Source organism: Rosa rugosa, chromosome 1, assembly GCF_958449725.1.
Source record: "Rosa rugosa chromosome 1, drRosRugo1.1, whole genome shotgun sequence".
Classification (NCBI taxonomy): Eukaryota; Viridiplantae; Streptophyta; class Magnoliopsida; order Rosales; family Rosaceae; genus Rosa; species Rosa rugosa.
This window is the reverse complement of record NC_084820.1, coordinates 14,708,985-14,731,030: the sequence shown is the minus strand read 5'-3', so window position 1 is coordinate 14,731,030 and position 22,046 is coordinate 14,708,985. Positions and strand designations below refer to the sequence as shown.

General features: G+C 41.6%; 1 pseudogene; it reads right to left on the bottom strand.

The window, feature by feature from the left end:
- Positions 1–2,647: 2,647 nt before the first annotated feature.
- LOC133720187 (probable disease resistance protein At5g66900) lies at positions 2,648–12,377 on the bottom strand (annotated as a pseudogene).
- Positions 12,378–22,046: the final 9,669 nt, after the last annotated feature.

Sequence of the window (22,046 nt, the reverse complement as noted above, 5' to 3'; positions counted from 1 at the left end):
TCTTTCAATTCTTGGAACTTTGGAAGATGGCATCTAGTTTAATGGATTCTAGTTTGCGTGGGCTGCTGCCAATTTGTTGCTTAAGCCCAGAGAGATATAAAATTAAAATAAAATAGCTTATGTACAGAGAGAATAACATGATTTGGGCCCGGTCCAAAAAGTTCAGATTCGGTTCTGGACTCAGCAGATTGACATGTGGGTCTGCCATGTGCCCAACCCTACGAGGAACCGTGTTACAAATACACTCCTTGTGACTAAGCTTTAAAACATCATCATCAAAACGACCATGGGGAAATTTGCAACTAGTAATGAAAGAAAGACCCAAAAGGATATAGGAGTTTTAATTTCATAATAAGCCACACGCAGTGTTTTCACTTATCTATTGTAGTTTCTCATTTATTCATAGTGAAAACCACTTGTTAACACCAAAGTGGGCATAGCTACCAAATTATATGAACTGATTACATCCTTATGTTCCTATATATTAGTGATGATTGGGACACTTTCAAAGTTCTGTTTTCAATTTTTTTATAGGTAGAAGGCGGCAGCCTATCTACCTCACCATTGAATAAAGGATGAAACGAGTACAAGGGAAGAATAAACTAAAACCTCCCAAGGCACCAATCTCCATTACTTATTATTCCTTATTGCTTCGTTCCAAAGTTCTATTTCGTTGTGCTTATTTGGCACACCGGGTTAGGCTTCCTCTTATTATAACAAATGATAGTTGTTTGAACCCCCGGAGCAACAATAAACATGGCCAGCAGGCCCAGCATCATTTTAATCATTGTCCTTACCAATTGCAAGGTCTCCTTCACATCTCTCACTCCATCCAACATGAGTATATCCAACCAGTTCTTAAGTGAACCATCCACTGGTGTAATTCCACTTTTTGGAGATTTCCAATGGACCAACCTTAGAGCAATGACGTCGGACAAGCTCTAGGCCCTCGACGAGTTCCATTTTAAGTTTTTCTGTACATTGGTTCGAGAGATCAAGTTCCATGTTTTTTTATTCAATCTGCTTGATCAGTGGTAGTAAGCATTCTAACTTCAATTTGGTGCCTTAGGCAAGGTCTTTAAAATGCATAGACGTTCTGATCAGTGTCTGAACGCCCTTTCACAGCTCTGAAAATACTGTACCTAACGCTGCGCCGCCAGCAAGCGCAGCAGCCATTCTCCGAGCCTTTGCAACAAGACAAGTGAAAATGAAGCATGAAAATCCAATTTAGTCTCTATTTGCCATCAGACAAGACGCAATGTATAAAAAATGTGGTACTTGTTTGAACTAAACACACACAAAAGTTCACAAAACAGAACAGATCAAATAAGCCATCACCGACCGTTTCCATGAAATTTCATATCTAACGTGTTGAAAGACATAACATGATACATTAAAGATCAGTGGAGCTAGATTAGCGTGCCCGGTGGAGTGAGGGAATACGTTTATTGAAAGGTAATTGATTGACCCTAACTTTATTGTTGGCGGTGGTGGAGCAGCCGAGCAGGTGCAAGTTCTTAATGTTTTCGATAGTTCTGCTAGTTTAAACTTCAGAGAAATTACAACAGAAAGCAAAAAGTCTGAACTATTATTAATTCTAAACTTATACAATTACTACGAAACTATCTAGCAGAGAGAATAATAAAAACAAATCATACATAAGCAATACCAGACGAAAAATTAAATAAATACAGCGAGCAATAATAAAAATTATATTGAATATAGAGCAGACTTGTGTGAATCGCCATGGCCAATTCTAGTGGTGGAACAATAAAGGGTAAGCTTACTGGGCGAAGTACTAGAAATAGTGGAGATCGAGGAAAAGTTATTGTAACCAGAAAAGGATGAACCAGTGAAACAGGAAAGATCTGCAGGATCGATTCAACAAACTTGGAGCTACTAAGTCTTCACATCTCTTATGCTATGCACTTTCAGTATATCCAATAGTCTTCCCAGTTCACCTAGTTTGTTTGTGTATATATATTTTAAAATTTATATTTGTAAAGCTCTGACGCACCTTCAGTTTGTACTTTGGACCAAGATTGGTTAGGGTTCCAAACTACTAGGTAATATTGAGTATCAGTTGAAACCACAATGACTATTTATAACATTCGCCCTAAGATTTACGGTAGTTTTGTTAAACATCACAAACAGCATTTCACAACAAAACAGAGATCATTCTCCAGGACCATCATTTCCATGTATCATACCTAACATGTTGAAAAACTTGAAAGTGTTAAACTAAAGATCAGTGAAGAATAACGTGCCCAGTTGAGTAAGGGAATAAAGAATCTGAAAGTTTTCGACGAAACTCACTAGTTGACCGTTCAATCAAGCAATTATTTTGTTTGTTTGGGCTGCAGCCCAATCTGTTTTTATGTAACTCATAATATGGACCTTCTTAATGCAATTTGTTCCCTACGCCCAGACAAATATAAAATGAAAAAGTAAAACATTATGGACTTTCTTTATGGAAAATGAAAAGGAAAGGACCAGAATGCAGGCTGAGGGACAAAAGCCCATTGGCTCTGCATTGCATGAAAGAAAGCAGAGTCTTGCTCAATGGAGTTGCTGAGCTAGCCTAAGCTAACATGAGGAACCATTCTGGGACTCTGCTTAATTGAGAACATCCTTCATCAAGTTGATGATGGAGGCATTTGCGGCTTGTAATGAAAGATCCAAAAGGAGGGTAGGAGTTCAGAAATTTGATCACTCTCATGAAACACACAACCGCAATGTAAACATTATTTTTGCCATACAATGGCACGCTGTTACAACTTGCAACCAAAACCAAAATCTGGAAAGGAGAAGAAAATTAGGAAATGAAATTGAAACATACAATCACACAGGCATTGCTCCAACATTTATTTAACAAAGGCATCTTTCAAGATTGAAACTTTGAGAGCCAATCTAGGTCGAATTCGTCTTGGAGGACCCTTATGTCTATTTTGAGCCCGAAAATCACCCATAACTCTTTTGTGTCCTCATCACATATCACTTCATTTAGTTGCTCGAGATCAGAAACTGATGAAGGTAGATCTTTCAGTCTAGAGCAATGTCTCATATTGATCTTTTCTAAAGTGCTGATTTCACCAATGTCGTCAGGCAACTCCTTGATGCTGAAGCAATCAGATATGTCGAGAAACTGCAACATTTCGAGGTTCTTAATTGAGGCTGGAAATGTTACCAAGTCCGTACAAGACTTTAGCCTCAACACTACCAATTTAATCAACTTTCCTATCTCTTCAGGCAAGGCAGATAGCTTATGACAGTGGGTGATACTGAGCTTCCTTAGCTCAATCAGATCACTGAGATCACCAGACAATTCCACCAAATCATTGCAATAATCAATGTTCAATTCCTCTACATTTGGAAATGCATATGAAATTTGGAAGGAAGAGTTGCTGAAAGCTTGACCGATGCTACACATGAATAAAGAGATCTTCTTTACACTCTTCAACTGTATGCGATTCTTGGTTATGGAAGGAATTGAAATTCGCTCTAGTCTGATTCTCTTCAGATTTGGTAAGGAATCCAGTAGTTCAAAGTTACTCAATTCAGCCGGCAAGGAACCATTATTTGTGAGTATTAGGACCTTCAAGTTTTTCATGTCCGCCACAAATTTGGGAAAAGCATGGTTCTCTGACTGAAAATTCAAAACTAGAACCTCAACATCTGAAAGTTGAATCTTGTGCATATCTGTTGAGAAGACTCCATCTGCAAATATATGCTATACCATGTCAGTGTGGGAGAAATGGAATGTGAAAGCTATTAAGTTTTGTGCGTGTCTCCATTTGCATGTGCTTGTATGCATTTGTGCATGTATTGACTAAAGAGAATGATTATGGGACAACCAGAGGAGATGGATAATATGCGAGTCTGAAAGGATTGATGCTTCTGTTCTGTCAACTTCTTGGGTACTTTGTCTCCACATTTGTCTAAAATCAGTCTCGTTTTATTTGGATCTAATTTCGCTTGGAAGATAGCTAGATCCCTGAGCACATCATGCTGGGAGACAAAGTGTTCACTGTAGTATCCATCCGCCTCCATCTTTTCCTTCCTAGTAATAATCAGAACTAAGTTTCTTTGAGTTCATAGCAAACGTATTACAATACAAAATTATAAGTAGCCTACAAGATTTCTAGGATAAAATTACATGACAATATCATACAAGGGAGACAAAGAATTGCATACATACCTTGTGACTACAACATTAGCCAGGCTTCGGCTGGAAAGCTCCTGGAGGTATTGAATGGAAAGAAAATCTTCATCTAGGCCGTATAACTCTGCCCACATATCAATCAGAGCAACAGCTGGGATTCTTTGATCTTCAGGAAATGCACCCAGGTCCAAAAAGCATTCCTTGATTGTTTGATCTTTTTCATCCAAGGCGTCTAAGCTACTTTTGAGGCAAAGAAACACTTCAGTCTCGGTATCAAAAATAGAAGCACCTTTGGACCATTCGTTTAGTTTTTTGAGCCATGATTCTGTAAATTTTCCACATAGAGATTTTCCGACCACTTTGATGGCAAGTGGACATCCCTTACAGCGCCTAACTATCTGCAGTCCAATTGTGTAGTGTTTGAACCCAAAATAACATTTTTTCCCGACAAGGAGGACTCGAATAAAGCCTACTTGGAGATCAAGCAATATCGAAGCAAATCTGATTAATCCTCGATTTACTATTTAATTATCAAATATTTGATAATTAATGGTGATTTGTATGCTTGATTACCAAGATTATGCAAGTGAGAACAATAACGTGCCCATGCAAATATTCATATATTCCCATGCAATTAATGTGCAATGGCATATATGGAAGCATGCAATCATGCTTGATGGTGGTCAAAGAGGAATATATATACATGATGTATGTATGGTGGCTCATGCATGGTTCAATAAAGGAAAGTTCCCATGCATCAAACATGGCAACGTGATGTTCTTCTCCACTTATATTCAAGAGTACTCATGCAATTAAGTACTATCTATGGTGGGCCATCATTCGCTACCAATGGTGTGCAAGCGAGCAAGTCTTCCATGCAATTAAGGTTTCATGAAGGTGGAGCAGTTTGAGTAAGTTACAATCATGCTTAATTGCAAGGGGTATATATTCCTGCATGTCACTATGCTACGGAGTCTTCGCGGAGATATACTAAGATACGTGCATATCCTACAGTTCGCATCCAAGAGTTTACATCCTAAGAGGCAATTAACCTTGCCTATATTCTAGCGGCGACAGAGGATAATTATTTATTATCACCTACGATAATATCAAAACTATAAAGAGTTTTGATTTGATTCAAGGCCAATAACTGTGGCCTAAATTATAGTATTTCATTCATATTTGGAAAGTGAATTTGCAGCAGCCTATATATAGAGGCTAAAGACGAAACATTTTGGCAACCTCTCTCATATCAATCAATCCTAGCGATTACAAAGCCTCCCCGGAGCAAACCTTCAACCTCGTTGAAACCCGGTGACCGTGCTCCAGTCCTAGTCTCTCCAAGGGCCGACTGTCAGCATCACCAAACCAACCCGGCGACCGTACTTCCAGTCCCAGTCTCCCAGCGAGCCGACTGCGAGCGCAACCGCCACCGTTACTACCAGCGAAGCAAGGGTAACGCCCTCGCAACCCAGCGAAGCTAAAGTCACGCTTTAGCGCAACCCGTGCTTTCTCCAAACTTCTCAGTGATTGCTCTGCTTAGTCTACAATACTAAGTATCGATTCGGTGAACGCAAGAGATCACAACCAAAGTCCTTATCCGTAAGGCAAAAGTCCTTTTCCGAAAGGCTAGAGAAGAACCCTGTGACGAGGTTGGTGCTCTCCTCGTCCACGGCGCTTGAAGAAGAAGTCAGGTCAAGGGACTACCCCAACGACTGCACCCCGCGGTGCTGGCACGCCTGCGCAATCACTCGCTCAAAAGAGACAGTTTGCAAGCCAACTGGTTTTGGAGCCAAACATTTTGGCACGCCCAGTGGGACCACGCTAGAGTCTTTTTATATTCACCATCATTGGGATGCCAGGGGAAAATCTTTCCCAAAAGCAATTCCTAAAGTGATAAGATGGCCAACGTTGCCACCACTGGCAATACTGACATTGATGACGAGTTCGTGCCCCTCATCATCCCAGAGGATGCTAGCATCGATGAACAACTCCGCATCCTTATGGTCGACAACGACAATTTTCGGAAGCATCTGGCAGCTTCACTCGCGAAATCGGAACAACAGATGCGCGAGTTTGATCAGCAACTGATTCGGAATGCTGAGGAGGCTAAGGCTAAGGCGCATGCACAAAATCTCGCCAAAACGGCCATAGCGCACGCGGCCATAGAGGCTGTACATGAAGAAGATCATCAACAAAATTGTTCTTCTGACAAGAAAATTGTCTCTGAACAAATATCTAATTTCTCCACTGATCAAGCCAAATACGTGGCTACTGATCAGATGCATGGGGGGCAAGATGGAGTCCAGGTTCACCCCCTTGATCAAAAGAAGCAAGTTCATGATCAAGTTAATTATGAGTCTGCTACTGAACGTCATGACCATGAAAAGGGTCAAGAGCATGGCCTACTTAATTATCAATTAAGTTGTGGTCTAGAGAAGCCAATCTGTGGCTTTATTAATCAATTCCACTTGAATTTCTTCATCAGTGTTTCAAGGCCAAGCGGTGGCTTTGATATACATGGAGGATACATCTTCAACCCACCTTGCAAGAATGGCCAGAATAATTATTCTAGTGGCCAATTTGTCCTTCGCGACTGCAAATTTGAGTATCATCAATACAAGTTAACTCTTGTTTATAATTATCAAGTTCTAAATTTCTTGAAAAAGAAATTTGTATATGATGATACTATACAATCCATAGAGGCTTCTCAATATGATGCCTGGAAGGAAAATAGAGGCAAACAAATACTTGATATGCCTATTTTTGCAGAGGAGATCAATTCACCACTCTTTGGTGATTATAAATATGATCTCAACATGGAGCCAATCTATGATGAATATGATGATAATTATAACTTAATTATTGGTTCCAAAAATCATATGCAGGAGCTCAAGTCCTTTGAGGCTCTTGACCAACAAGTGGTCGTCTATAAAAGCCAATCTGTGGCTTATTCTGAACACACCATGTTCTATGACATGGTAGTTGGCGACAAAGCCGATCTTGGGACACCTTCATCTCCAAAATTGCAATTGAAGATCATGCTTCGTCAACCAACAAAGATACTTAGGGGGCAATATTACTCCTCCTGTGAGCCAATTTTCTTCCAAGTTTTCGACGCGAAGTATCTTTGTTGCTTTCCTGCAAGCTCTCACAAGAGAGGTTTTCATGCTATAAATTTTGATGCATCGGAGCTTGGAGTGAAGTATAGGTGGCCTCCCCTGTGGCTTTCTAGAGGTTAGCCAAACGCACTGCTGCTAGCTTCTTTCTTTGCTTTTAATTTGCTGTCAATTTTCAGTTTGCATCTTTCTTTTAGTTAGTAAAAAAAAAAAAAAAAAAAATACAAAAAGAGAGTTATGCGTCGCGGAGACATCAGCGGCTGGCCGCGAAGTGAGTAAGCACGAACAAATAAAGCTGGCCGCGAGCGACTGACCGCGAAAACAAGGGCCGCGAGGAAGCGAGTGCTCGCGAAGGAGGCCAACAGTAGTAGTGTTCGCGTGACATTCAGCGAATGGTCGCGGGGCGAGGAGTTCGCGAACTCTCGCGAGGAATATTTTTCATGAAGGCTTTTCTGGCGAGCAATTATCACAAGAAGCGGCGCTCGCTAAGTGCAATTGGCGTCGACGCGATTCGATCTGTGAAGCGCTGCACCAGAACTTCTTTCAACAAAGAGATGCACGCTATGAGACAAAGTCGCTCCAAGGGCCATTGAGTGGTCTTTAATGGAGAGTATGCCAATTACAGTGGCAGACGTCGAGGCGGAGACAAGACAAGGGCTTGCGGTACTGAAGCGGAATCAGGGAAAGGTTCTTCCGCCGGCGAGAAAAGGCATAAGTGAACGACAGGAAACGACGTATCTAACCCAGAGTAGTCTCCCACTGTTTCTACGAAGAATCAAGCTCAATCCCCATGACCCAGTGATTGTTTATGCTTTTTGCTGATTAATTGATCTTTTATGGGCTGCTCTGTTGAAATTTCATCACAGGGCTGAGAACATGAGATACGCACACCAGGTGTTCGATGGAATGCTTGAAAGAAACCTCCTATGAAGATGACGCGCTTTGCAGACTTGGGGGGCATAACTGGTTGCCTCCATGCTGTATGAGATTGTGATTCATCCACATCACATGAATGTGGTCTCCAATATTCAAGGCCAGCACATGTGGCCCTCTGTTGTCATATCCAAATTCCAAAACTGTCAGAGATGCAAATGGTTCATGCCAATGACGGTTACCTGAGCAAGCATTTATTATTTTCTTCAGAATCTTGAGAATAAACTAAGGGAAGCTCTTACACACTTGGTAACTCGTCTCATGCGACTATTAGGCCTACATCAATGCTCGATGTGATCATGTCTTTCTAGGCTAATATTGTGGCCTCTATTTTTAGACATAACATATTTCGCGAAAGGTGGAAATTCATCAGAGATAGTTAATATCATTCGTGATCAAAGTGCCAGGTATTCATGTTCATCACATGATTATCAATCAGTTAATGTGCCATTTTGATTATGAGCTATCTCATTGTTCGTCAAGATGACTTAATGTCATTCAAGTTTCACGACCTAGCAATTGAGGTCTGTTGAATTATCAGTTTTCATTTAAGCCAATGCAAGTGGCTTTAAAGCAACGCTGTTGCAAGATTAGTGCTGACTCAAGACCTCTTCAGTCAAGACGGGGAACTTTGACTTCGAGGTCTGGGGGGCAATGTTTGAACCCAAAATAACATTTTTTCCCGACAAGGAGGACTCGAATAAAGCCTACTTGGAGATCAAGCAATATCGAAGCAAATCTGATTAATCCTCGATTTACTATTTAATTATCAAATATTTGATAATTAATGGTGATTTGTATGCTTGATTACCAAGATTATGCAAGAGAGAACAATAACGTGCCCATGCAAATATTCATATATTCCCATGCAATTAATGTGCAATGGCATATATGGAAGCATGCAATCATGCTTGATGGTGGTCAAAGAGGAATATATATACATGATGTATGTATGGTGGCTCATGCATGGTTCAATAAAGGAAAGTTCCCATGCATCAAACATGGCAACGTGATGTCGTTCTCCACTTATATTCAAGAGTACTCATGCAATTAAGTACTATCTATGGTGGGCCATCATTCGCTACCAATGGTGTGCAAGCGAGCAAGTCTTCCATGCAATTAAAGTTTCATGAAGGTGGAGCAGTTTGAGTAAGTTACAATCATGCTTAATTGCAAGGGGTATATATTCCTGCATGTCACTATGCTACGGAGTCTTCGCGGAGATATACTAAGATACGTGCATATCCTACAGTTCGCATCCAAGAGTTTACATCCTAAGAGGCAATTAACCTTGCCTATATTCTAGCGGCGACAGAGGATAATTATTTATTATCACCTACGATAATATCAAAACTATAAAGAGTTTTGATTTGATTCAAGGCCAATAACTGTGGCCTAAATTATAGTATTTCATTCATATTTGGAAAGTGAATTTGCAGCAGCCTATATATAGAGGCTAAAGACGAAACATTTTGGCAACCTCTCTCATATCAATCAATCCTAGCGATTACAAAGCCTCCCCGGAGCAAACCTTCAACCTCGTTGAAACCCGGTGACCGTGCTCCAGTCCTAGTCTCTCCAAGGGCCGACTGTCAGCATCACCAAACCAACCCGGCGACCGTACTTCCAGTCCCAGTCTCCCAGCGAGCCGACTGCGAGCGCAACCGCCACCGTTACTACCAGCGAAGCAAGGGTAACGCCCTCGCAACCCAGCGAAGCTAAAGCCACGCTTTAGCGCAACCCGTGCTTTCTCCAAACTTCCCAGTGATTGCTCTGCTTAGTCTACAATACTAAGTATCGATTCGGTGAACGCAAGAGATCACAACCAAAGTCCTTATCCGTAAGGCAAAAGTCCTTTTCCGAAAGGCTAGAGAAGAACCCTGTGACGAGGTTGGTGCTCTCCTCGTCCACAGCGCTTGAAGAAGAAGTCAGGTCAAGGGACTACCCCAACGACTGCACCCCGCGGTGCTGGCACGCCTGCGCAATCACTCGCTCAAAAGAGACAGTTTGCAAGCCAACTGGTTTTGGAGCCAAACATGTAGATCCATGTCACTTTAAAAAATTCTATGTACTGTTCTTATTTCTGTTTTAGTGTATCAGCAAGCATAAATGTAGGATATTTTGTAGCTAGATACCGTAAATAATTAAGCATATATATTGTGCATTACAGACTACGAAATCACCTTGTCCTGAAGATTTTCTGGAACATTATATCCCTTATCTCCCCGGATTGCTGAATGCCGAAAAAGAGTCATCGCATCTTTGTGATTCAATGCATTTAAAGGATATTGAGAACCAAAACTTGGAAATGAAGATCTTGATGTCACCAAGATACTGAAATTTGATTGTATACTCAGTTCATTAAACTTCTCAAGAAGGGATTTTGATTCAGTCCAAACATCATCCAGGATAAGAAACAAAGGAACTTCAGAAATTCTTTCAGCCAGCTGAATGCACCATCTTCATTTGGGAATGTAGATTCCTGGGATCCTAACTTCTGACATAGTTCTTGGACAACAATGTAGTTGGACTTTGTTGAAACAGTAACAAAGATGTTCTTGGTGAATTTATCTATCCAAACACAAAAAAACAAAGCTGTCAGCAAGAGATTATTTGGATTGGTCTACAAATTTAAAAGAAAGAGATGAACTATTTCTAAGTATCAAAATACCAATAGTACGGCTGTCTTGAATAAGGAAGTAACGCTTAATCTGTCTTGACAGATGTCAATTGCAGTAGTCTCATATGCAAATATGAAGAGAGTAGCTTTCAATTCAGTCAAATGTGATATTCAAGTAATAACTTATTACCATATTACCATATTTGTAGCTTGATTGATTATGAAGTTACATAGAAAGTTCAAATTTCTCTAACAGCCTAGATTAGATGCTTGTGAGTTCAGTTATTGTCAACTACAGGATTCAAATTATTAAATGTGTATGATATCTATCTTCAGAATCAAATGCCACTAGCAGATCAAATGATATATGTTAAATTTCAGATCACCACTACCCCAAGTCCCAACACTTTTCAAGAAACAAAAAGAATTAAAGTATAGCATCATCATATCATACCTTTGACTTCATGATCATGATAAAACATTTTAGCCAAAGTGGTTTTGCCAGACCCTCCAGGAGCTGTTATTACAAGCATTGACCCCCCGTCCTTAAGAAGCTTCATCTTTAATTCCTTCAAATACTTGTCCAATCCCACTGTAAAACGTGGAAGTTCAGGTACTACAGTACTCATCCAGGCTTTAGGTTCCCCAGGTTGATTTTGTATCACAATACGGTCCAATTTCTCCTCTATATTCTCTACCAAAGTCTCCACATTCTTCAACCTATCTGCAGTCTCCTTTGCAACCCCTGCATTCTCCTTCTCCTCTCTTGCAATGTCCTTCACATCTCTTGCAATGTCCTTCACATCCCTGCAGGTCTGCACGTTCAGTATAACTAACTCACTTTCTAGACTTTTCTCCCATTCAATAAGTTCGTTGGCGTATTTGTACTTCTTGAAGACCTTCCACTCCCGAACTTTTGAGCACTTGCCAATGAGCTTAATGCCAGACTCCATAACTCCTGTTAAGCCTTTTAGTTCCTTCCTTGAGCGATCTTATACCTCATTACTCTGCACCATGTCTGGGATCACCGGCTTTAGAGCTTCTAGCTTGGCTTCGATGCCTTCAAGTTTCCCTTTAAATTCAATATTCTTCTTGATGAGGTCTTTAAAGACTCTGTACAGCTCATTGAAAAGTTTATCCACTGGATTGGCCATTCCTAACACCAATATCAGATAAACATAACACAAAGAGGGCAGGTATGATTAGAAAAACAGAGACCACTAAAATTTGGAATCCAATAACATGAATTTCATTTGGAACCCATGTAAACAATAAACATGAGACCCAAAAAAAGCAATACAAAGCTATTCTTTTTTCTTGGTTAGTTGTTGATCATGCAAGACAGGCAAGATTATTAGATGTTCTTCTCTAATCAGAAAAGAACTAAACGTTGGTCTGCGACTCAGTGCCTCTGGAATTTGGCACTATGATAATAAACACTTATAATTCATTGGGATTGAGGAAGCTCCATAGAAATTTCTGAATGACTTCAACATTGACTTCCAGATAGAGACTTAAAACTTAAGCAAGCAAACGCGGTTTGACTCTGTTTGGACCCAAAATAAGCATTTTGGCCTGACAAGGCGTGTCTTGGAGAAATTGAGCCAATGTCAGTGGCTCAAGCTATATATTGTCGACAAGTTCGAAATATATATTTAGAGGCTAAATAAAGCCTACTATGGAAGCATGGAAGCATGGAAACATGAAAAGTCAACTTTAGCACATTTTCCTACTTCGGCTAGGAGAAACCGAGCTAAACAAGGAAGGAGGGGCGGCAGACTGACCAAATGAACTTGAAATGAGCTGAAACTCTGCAGATCCATTCTAGACAGCCCAAGGATAATTTCTTATGAAGAGTGCCAGAGATTGTTTTGAGTGGAAGGCCTTCAAACAATCAGTCCAATTTTCTACAGAAGCAAAACTGGAAAACTGGACCTGTAAGAGGTCCAGCAGCATTTCCAGCCCAACCGCATGGAATAAAGCTCTGATAATTTGCCAGGATGATCTACACTCATAGTGGAACATTTTTTATGAAGAAGTCGAAGGCTCAATCTGAAGTCTTGTTGGAGAAATAATTGAAAGAATAAAGGGGCAGAAACTGACCTAAAACCAGCTCAATATTCACATGTTCATGTTTCCTACCCACATGAAGAAAGCTAGATGCTTTTCTTTTTTTCCTTGGATATATTTTTCTACTACAATCTCTTTAATAGATCATCATCACTTCCATGTTTTTGCACCTTCATGCCTTGCTTTCATTTCATCATTTCTCTATCTTTTCCATATTTTACAAATCACTTTCATACTCCACTTTCATTATTTTTCTTCCACTCATCATTTCACTCTTCTTTTTCTTCCCTATATAAACACCTTCTCCTCTCATTCTAACATACACATTCACAACATCAAAACATCTCTAAGATGATCTAAGTTCTCTCTAGAGCAACCTCTCTAAGAGCAACTCCTCTCATTCTCTTTCTCTTACCGGTGATCACACTCCTAGTCCTAGTCTTCTCAGAAGCCGACTTTCAGTGCCACCAAACCCTCTGTCAACGTACTTCGGTCCTAGTCTCCTCGAGAGCCTATTGTAGTACCACGACCAAACACCGACACCAATACACATTCACAACACAACATCAAAACATCTCTAAGATGATCTAAGTTCTCTCTAGAGCAACCTCTCTAAGAGCAACTCCTCTCCTTCTCTTTCTCTTACCGGTGATCACACTCCTAGTCCTAGTCTTCTCAGAAGCCGACTTTCAGTGCCACCAAACCCTCTGTCAACGTGCTTCGGTCCTAGTCTTCTCGGGAGCCGACGGTAGTGCCGCGACCACAACGGTTACAGAACCAGCCAAGCAAGGGTAACGCCCTAGCAACCCAGCCAAGCTAAAGTCACGCTTTAGCAAGATCTCAATACTTCCCGGTGATTTCGCTCTGCTCAATCTGCAATATTGAGTATCGACTTGTGAACAAGAAGAAACTTCAGCAAAGTCCTCACCACGAGGCACAAAGAATCCCACGACGAGGTTGGTGCTCTCCTCGTCTACAATCGCTTGATAGAAGTCAGGTCAATGGACACCCCCGACGACCGCACCCGAACGGTGCTGGCACGCCCGCGCAAGAAAAGAGACTGTTGACCAGCTGCAGCAAAATTGTAGCCAAACATTTTGGCACGCCCGGTGGGACTACATCAGAAGTTTTTCTCTTGAAGCACATTCAACCACCGGGCTTCAAAACAAACATTTTGGCACACCCGGTGGGACCAGGTTAGAATTTTTTTTTCTCTTGAAGACATTCAACCACCGGGCTTCAAGCCAAACATTTTGGCACGCCCAGTGGGACTACACCAGAGTCTTTTGTGTTCACCATCATTGGGATGCCAGAGGAAAATCTTTACCAAAAGAAATTCCTAAAGTGAATAGATGGTCAATGTTGCCACCACTGGCGATACTGCCATTAATGATGAGTTTATGCCTATTCCCATCCCAGAGGGGGCATGTATTGAGGAACAGCTCGCGATCATCATGGCCAACATCGAGAGGCATAAAGAAAAGCAAGCCAGGGACATGGCCAGTTTGATCGCAAAAACAAAGCAGAGGTTTCGCGATTGGGACCAACAAATTGAGCAGAACGCTCGAGAAGCTAGAGAACAATTCTATAAGCCTTTCTTGAGCAGCGACAAACAGACCACTCAACATGCCGCGAACATCACATCTGAGTTCACAACCTTACGCGAGGAAGGTTCCAGCTTGGCTAATTCGCAGCAAGGCGAATTGGGACGTCAAAAACCTGCTCGCGAAGAGGTCATTTCTGAGACTAACTTGCCTATAGGTGGCAATCAACCTAAGGATCTCACTGGTGAGTCACAGCCTTACACAGAGGCTGTGCATGGAAAAGGTCATCAATAAGATTGTTCTTCTGACAATACAATTGTCTCTGAACAAATATCTGATTTCTCCACTGATCAAGCCAAATATGTGGCTACTGATCAGATGCATGGGGGGCAAGATATGGCCCATGATCATCCCTTTGATCAAAAGAAGCAAGTTCATGATCATTTTAATTGTGACTCTGCTACTGGACGTCTTGGTGAAGGTGATCAAAATCAGAGCCAACTTAATTATCAATTAAGTAGTGGTCTACAGAAGCCAATTTGTGGCTTTATTAATCAATTCAACTTGAAGTTCTTCATATATTCTTCAAGGCCAAGCGGTGGCTTTGATATATGTGGAGGGCACATCTACAACCCACGTTGCATGAATGGCCAGAACAATTATTCTAGTGGCCAAGTTGTCCTTCGCAACTGTAAATTTGAGTATCATCAATACAAGTTAACTCTTGTTTACAATTATCCAGCAAGTGAAGCTCTTGATATGGAGAATTCAGACCAGCAAGTGGTCGTCTATAATGGCCAATCTGTGGCTAATCCTGAAGACACCATGTTCTATGATATGGTAGTTGGTAACAAAGCCGATCTATACTCATCTTCATCTCCTCAATTGCAATTGAAGATCATGCTTCACCAACCAACAAGGATACTTGGGGGGCAAGATTACCCCTCTCACGAGCCAAATTCCTCCAAATTCTTCAACGAGAAGTATCTTTGTTCTTTTCCTACAAGCTCTCACAGGAGGGATTTTTACCCTACAAATTTTGATACATCGGAGCTTGGAATGAAGCATAGATGGCCTCCCCCGTGGTCTTCTAGAGGTTAGCCAAACATGGTGTTGCTAGCTTCTTTCTTTCTTTGCTTTTATTTTTCTGTTACTTTTTCGTTTTCTTTTCATTAAAAAAAAAAAAAAAAAAAAAAAAAAAAAGAAGAAGTTGAATTTGGTAAAGGGGTTGTGAATCATAACGGAATAGGTGAAGTCTCTTTTGTTAATATTGGCCTAAACTCCTTATTGGTGTCTAGTTCAGGTCCCTTAAGGTTAAGGGCGGCTTTTATATATTAACACTTGTTGAACTGTCTTCACACTTATGACCTTTCTCATCTTAGTAAGTATAGCCTATGTGAAATGGTGTCTAGAAAAGGGACAACGTTCATGACAGGTTCTTGAATCCAGAAGTGCGTGCAAATGGGCCTAAACCACTATGTGGGAGTAGCTCATGCCAAAATGGATTCTGCCTCTCTTGTTCGCCCTCCCCCACCTGGCCATTTCAGTAAGGTTGCCCAAAGGATTTGACAGAAAATTTGTGTCTAGGCGACTATACTTGGGCCGCATGTCTAAACCTTGATTCACATTGTCTTATTGAATTCAACTACTTATAAAAAAAAAAAAATAAAAAAAAAAAATTAGTGCAATCCATAATTACTGAGGAGTCAAAACACTGAAGGATTAATTTATTAGCCAGTCTCTTCGCATAAGCCTTCGTGGGAAATTCTAGTGTTCCTACACTCGCGAAGCCCATTCATGAAGGCCTGTTTTTGAGGCCCATAATCATTTCTTCGCTACCCCTAGCAACACTAGGGGGCAACACTATACAATACTAAGCCGAGTCAGCGGCTCCAGAAACTTTTTCCAGCTTTGCTCTCGCAGGAAAGGCTGAGCTCAAGGGAAATGTGAGAGCCACCACCGTGACCGCCACCTCCATCGGAAGTAGTCTTCATGTTGCCAAAGATGTCCTCACCATGCACGGGAAACAGTGAAAGGGTTTCAATCTCCTGGTGATCTTCTCCTCTTTGTTCCATGAAAGTTTGTTCTACATTCATGTCAAAGAAAGTAGAACTAGTTCCCCCTCCAACTGAGATTGAACAATCCCTAGCACTCTTCTCCATGTTCATGGATCCATAACCGCCATAGTTCCCCATCTGCCCGTTAAAAGCAATCATCACACCAGCAGAAGAAGCAGAAGCAGGTGCAGATGAATTGGTAACATAGTCATCACCAACAAGCCCTGATCTTTGCATGGGCACATGAACATCCGAAGTGGACCTCTTCTTCCGCTTCTCCCGAGCCCTTTGGTTCACGAACCAAAAATAGACGTTCTTGAACTCGATCTTGCCGTACCATTTCAGCTGGAGATAGATCCTCTCAACCTGCTCTACAGTTGGGGACCTAACTCCCTTATTGTAGAAAAGCTCCTTGAGGATTCTTATCTGATCTGTAGTGGGATTCCACCTGCTCCGCTTACAAAGCATGTTAGCACTACTCCCGGCTGCTTTGTTGCTTCCTCCATCCTCGGTTGGTTGCTGGTTTTGTGGTTCCATTGGTGATGGATTGAGAGAATGCGAGAATTGAAGAGTGATGATGATGAGTAATTAAGAAAGATTGATGTTAGAAATATTCGAATTGATGAAATGATTTTGGGATTGGAAATTTGGGTTTATAATGTGGAGGAAGATATAGGCATGCAAATATCCACCCTTGGATGGACGGTCAAAGAGGAGTCAAAATGATGTCAGTAAATCAAGATTAGTGATTCCAAATCTCGGGAAAAAAGGGACTAGCAGCATGTGAGGAGCGGTTTTTGAGGAGTTAGCTATTATTAAAGGATTAATAGCATGTGGGGAAACCGAACGGTTTTCGAGGAGGTAACTGTTCTTTTCACGAGATTATTTTTCACGACCGTTGTTTTTCAACGATTGATTAGTGCCTTAAATCTCGGAAAAGAAGGAATTATTGGCGCTAAGAGTTTTGAGTTGGGAGCCAGCAAGTGGATCCAAAAGATACATATGTCCTCAAAAACCTCGCCGCGAGGCTCTTTTTGATGCGGAGCATATTTTAAAAGTTCATATTATTTTCAATATACAACTATGGGGGCCTATATTTGGGGCCTTGCGAGACACGTTGACTCAGCTTCTCAAGGATATTTGAATATCAGGATAAGATAATATTATTGTATTCATAAAGTGGCTTTGCGGCCAAAAGCAGTACATTCATTACAAAGCCAAAAGTGGCTAGAATACAAAACAGGAATCTTCCGATATCTTCTGAATCTTTTCTCAAGTGGAAGCAGCTATGGAATCCAACGTCGGGTTGAGCCGCGCCATTATCTCCTGGAGGGGCAGAGAGTGAAGGAACCGAATATCAGCTTCAGTCTCTGCACCCCCTCTAGCCTTGGTAACCACCATTAGCTGGACGTGAAGTACAGGAACAGCCATTCTGTAGCTTGAACCCATTCCTTCAAAGAGTCCATCCCTTCTCATCCCTCCAAGATTCTATCAAGAAGAGAAAAGGGGAGAAGGAGGTGAGAACCAAAGCCCCTTCCATCTGGAGGGCACAACACGGGCCAGGTCCAGAAGGAAGGAAACAGAGGAGGAAAGACGAACCTCAGAGTGGCCGTCCTCCCTCTCCCCGTTTCGCTCCGCGTATGGGATTTTCTCAAAAAATGATCTTACATGACCGGAGATCCCACACTTGGAGCCCCCTCGTGTTTCTAAACCAATCTGAAGCCTGGCATTTTTGTTGCAGAACTCCAGAAGGACGAAACAAGGGGTTGCCTAAGATTACGCCATAAGGCCTAACCCAGGCTTAAGATTACGCCATAAAGCCTAAAATTTAGAGGCTAAAAGTCATTTCATGAGGGGAAGATTTGTGAAGAAGGAGAAAGAGAAGCAAGGACTGAAAGGCCATTTCTTGAATGTTTCAGAAAATTTGTTGTGAGTATTCCTTACCCAAAATACAACTATTTATAGGGACTTCAGGCAAATCCCCACCCTTGGATGAAGCTCAATTTCAAAACTGATGTCAGTAAAACGAGTGATTAATGCCTTAAATCTCGGAAAAGAAGGGATTATTGACGTGTAAGGAGACCGAACAGTTTTTGAGGGGGCCTACAGAGATTGGCCCATGAAGCTCAATTTCAAGCAAAGTTCCTCCACGCGGAGTTCCGCCACAATGGCACCAGCTTCGGCCTAAGTGGCCCGTTCTCTGACACGGGCCAGGTTGCGGCCCATTTCTTCAGAAGCAGCCAAAGGTTCATCGAGTTGGGCTTCTTTTGCAGCAGTTGCATTCTCAACAGAGAGCTAGCAAACAAGGCCGATACTTGCTACTATACACATGGCGAAGCTACCACCAAGGAAGAGAAGGATACTCATTCGCGATCAAAATCAGTCTCTTTCGCATGGGGGGCACGCTAAAGTTCTGATCTACTACAACCTGCCCAAGTTTTGCCAGATCCATGGGGGGCAATAAAGTTGGCAAAGGAAGCGTCAGTTCATGACAAAGGCAATTCAGTAGTGGCATTCAAGCTTTATGGCCTATTTAGAGGCCTATATGGAAACAGTCAAGCCAATACAAGTGGCTTTGGAGCAACAACATTATAAGAGTAGTGTTGATTCAAGACCCCTTCAGTCAAGACGAAGACCTTTGACTTCGAGGTCTGGGGGGCAATGTTTGGACCCAAAATAAACATTTTGGCCTAACAAAGCGTATCTTGGAGAAATTGAGCCAATGTCAGTGGCTCATGCTATATATTGTCGACAAGTTCGAAATATATATTTAGAGGCTAAATAAAGCCTACTATGGAAGCATGGAAGCATGGAAACATGAAAAGTCAACTTTAGCACATTTTCCTACTTCGGCTAGGAGAAACCGAGCTAAACAAGGAAGGAGGGGCGGCAGACTGACCAAATGAACTTGAAATGAGCTGAAACTCTGCAGATCCATTCTAGACAGCCCAAGGATAATTTCTTATGAAGAGTGCCAGAGATTTTTTTGAGTGGAAGGCCTTCAAACAATCAGTCCAATTTTCTACAGAAGCAAAACTGGAAAACTGGACCTGTAAGAGGTCCAGCAGCATTTCCAGCCCAACCGCATGGAATAAAGCTCTGATAATTTGTCAGGATGATCTACACTCATAGTGGAACATTTTTTATGAAGAAGTCGAAGGCTCAATCTGAAGTCTTGCTGGAGAAATAATTGAAAGAATAAAGGGGCAGAAACTGACCTAAAACCAGCTCAATATTCACATGTTCATGTTTCCTACCCACATGAAGAAAGCTAGATGCTTTTCTTTTTTTCCTTGGATATATTTTTCTACTACAATCTCTTTAATAGATCATCATCACTTCCATGTTTTTGCACCTTCATGCCTTGCTTTCATTTCATCATTTCTCTATCTTTTCCATATTTTACAAATCACTTTCATACTCCACTTTCATTATTTTTCTTCCACTCATCATTTCACTCTTCTTTTTCTTCCCTATATAAACACCTTCTCCTCTCATTCTAACATACACATTCACAACATCAAAACATCTCTAAGATGATCTAAGTTCTCTCTAGAGCAACCTCTCTAAGAGCAACTCCTCTCATTCTCTTTCTCTTACCGGTGATCACACTCCTAGTCCTAGTCTTCTCAGAAGCCGACTTTCAGTGCCACCAAACCCTCTGTCAACGTACTTCGGTCCTAGTCTCCTCGAGAGCCGATTGTAGTACCACGACCAAACACCGACACCAATACACATTCACAACACAACATCAAAACATCTCTAAGATGATCTAAGTTCTCTCTAGAGCAACCTCTCTAAGAGCAACTCCTCTCCTTCTCTTTCTCTTACCGGTGATCACACTCCTAGTCCTAGTCTTCTCAGAAGCCGACTTTCAGTGCCACCAAACCCTCTGTCAACGTGCTTCGGTCCTAGTCTTCTCGGGAGCCGACGGTAGTGCCGCGACCACAACGGTTACAGAACCAGCCAAGCAAGGGTAACGCCCTAGCAACCCAGCCAAGCTAAAGTCACGCTTTAGCAAGATCTCAATACTTCCCGGTGATTTCGCTCTGCTCAATCTGCAATATTGAGTATCGACTTGTGAACAAGAAGAAACTTCAGCAAAGTCCTCACCACGAGGCACAAAGAATCCCACGACGAGGTTGGTGCTCTCCTCGTCTACAATCGCTTGATAGAAGTCAGGTCAAGGGACACCCCCGACGACCGCACCCGAACGGTGCTGGCACGCCCGCGCAAGAAAAGAGACTGTTGACCAGCTGCAACAAAATTGGAGCCAAACAGACTCTATGGGAGATTGGGAGACTTGATGTTTTTGTTTTTTTTTTCTTTTTGGTCTAAAGGGAACTTGAGGCTTAACCAGCCAAAGCTTAAAGTAAAAAGCTTGAGCAAGCAACTTCCTCGCTCTTTCAATCTTTCGTGGCGAGGAATATTAATACACCCACCACATATTATAAGCTCTCTCTATCTTATCGACATCTTCCCAGTCTCCTTAAAAATGACTGTAAAATGTGAAGAGTGATATTTTGATGGAATCTTCACAATTCAATCAAATATACAAAAATACTAATTACCAGAGGACATGTTACTGCCGTTGTATAATACTAATAACTAACACTAGCATGGGTTTTGATAGAAACAGTGCTACACATTGGCGTGATCCCGCCAGGATATAGATTTTATAGATCACCTAGCAAATCACCCATGATATTAAACTGAACTGCTCAGATATTGAAAAGTTTCCATGGAATTCACAACTGGGAACTGATGTCAGAAAATGTCTGAAAGAAAGTGCCTACTACGTTGCTATACTGTCATACTATGCATTTACAAGAATACAAAACCAAATCTAAAAAGGAGAAGGAAATGACGGAGGGAAATCATGAGTCATACACACAGAGCTCCAATGTCCCCTGCAAAGAGAAACTGAAGAGAGAGTGCAGAGAGGAAAAGAAGCCTCAATTGATGAGCATGAGTGTTTGAAATGGATTGATTCGAAGGAACCAGATTCAGTTGTGTACGTCTGTTTCGAGAGTGTGGCCAAATTCAGTTCCACTCAGCTCAAGGAGATTGAAATGACTCTAGAAGCTGCTGGGCAGGACTTGTTTTGCGTGGTGAGGAAAGGCAAAGATGAGAAATTGCCTGAAGAATTTGATGCGAGGATGAAGGCAAGGGATTGATCATCAGACGTTGGGATCATCAGGTTTTGATTGTTGATCATCGAAGTGTTGGTGGATTTGTGACTCATTGTGGGTGGAATTCCACATTGGAAGGAATTTCTGCTGGGTTGCCTATGGTGACATGGCCTGTGTCTGCCGGGCACTTTTACAATGAGTAATTGGGTACTGAAGATTGGAGCTGCAGTTGGTGCTAAGAAATGGATTAGGTTTTTGGGGATAGGAAGGAAAGTGGAACATCTAGCGAATCAGCCATCACATCCAGCAATGCCTAATCCACTGCTGTACTCTTTTTATATGCAATATCATAACATAACCAAGAAAATAAGGAAGACAACGAAAGAAAGGAGAAAGGAGGGAAACAATG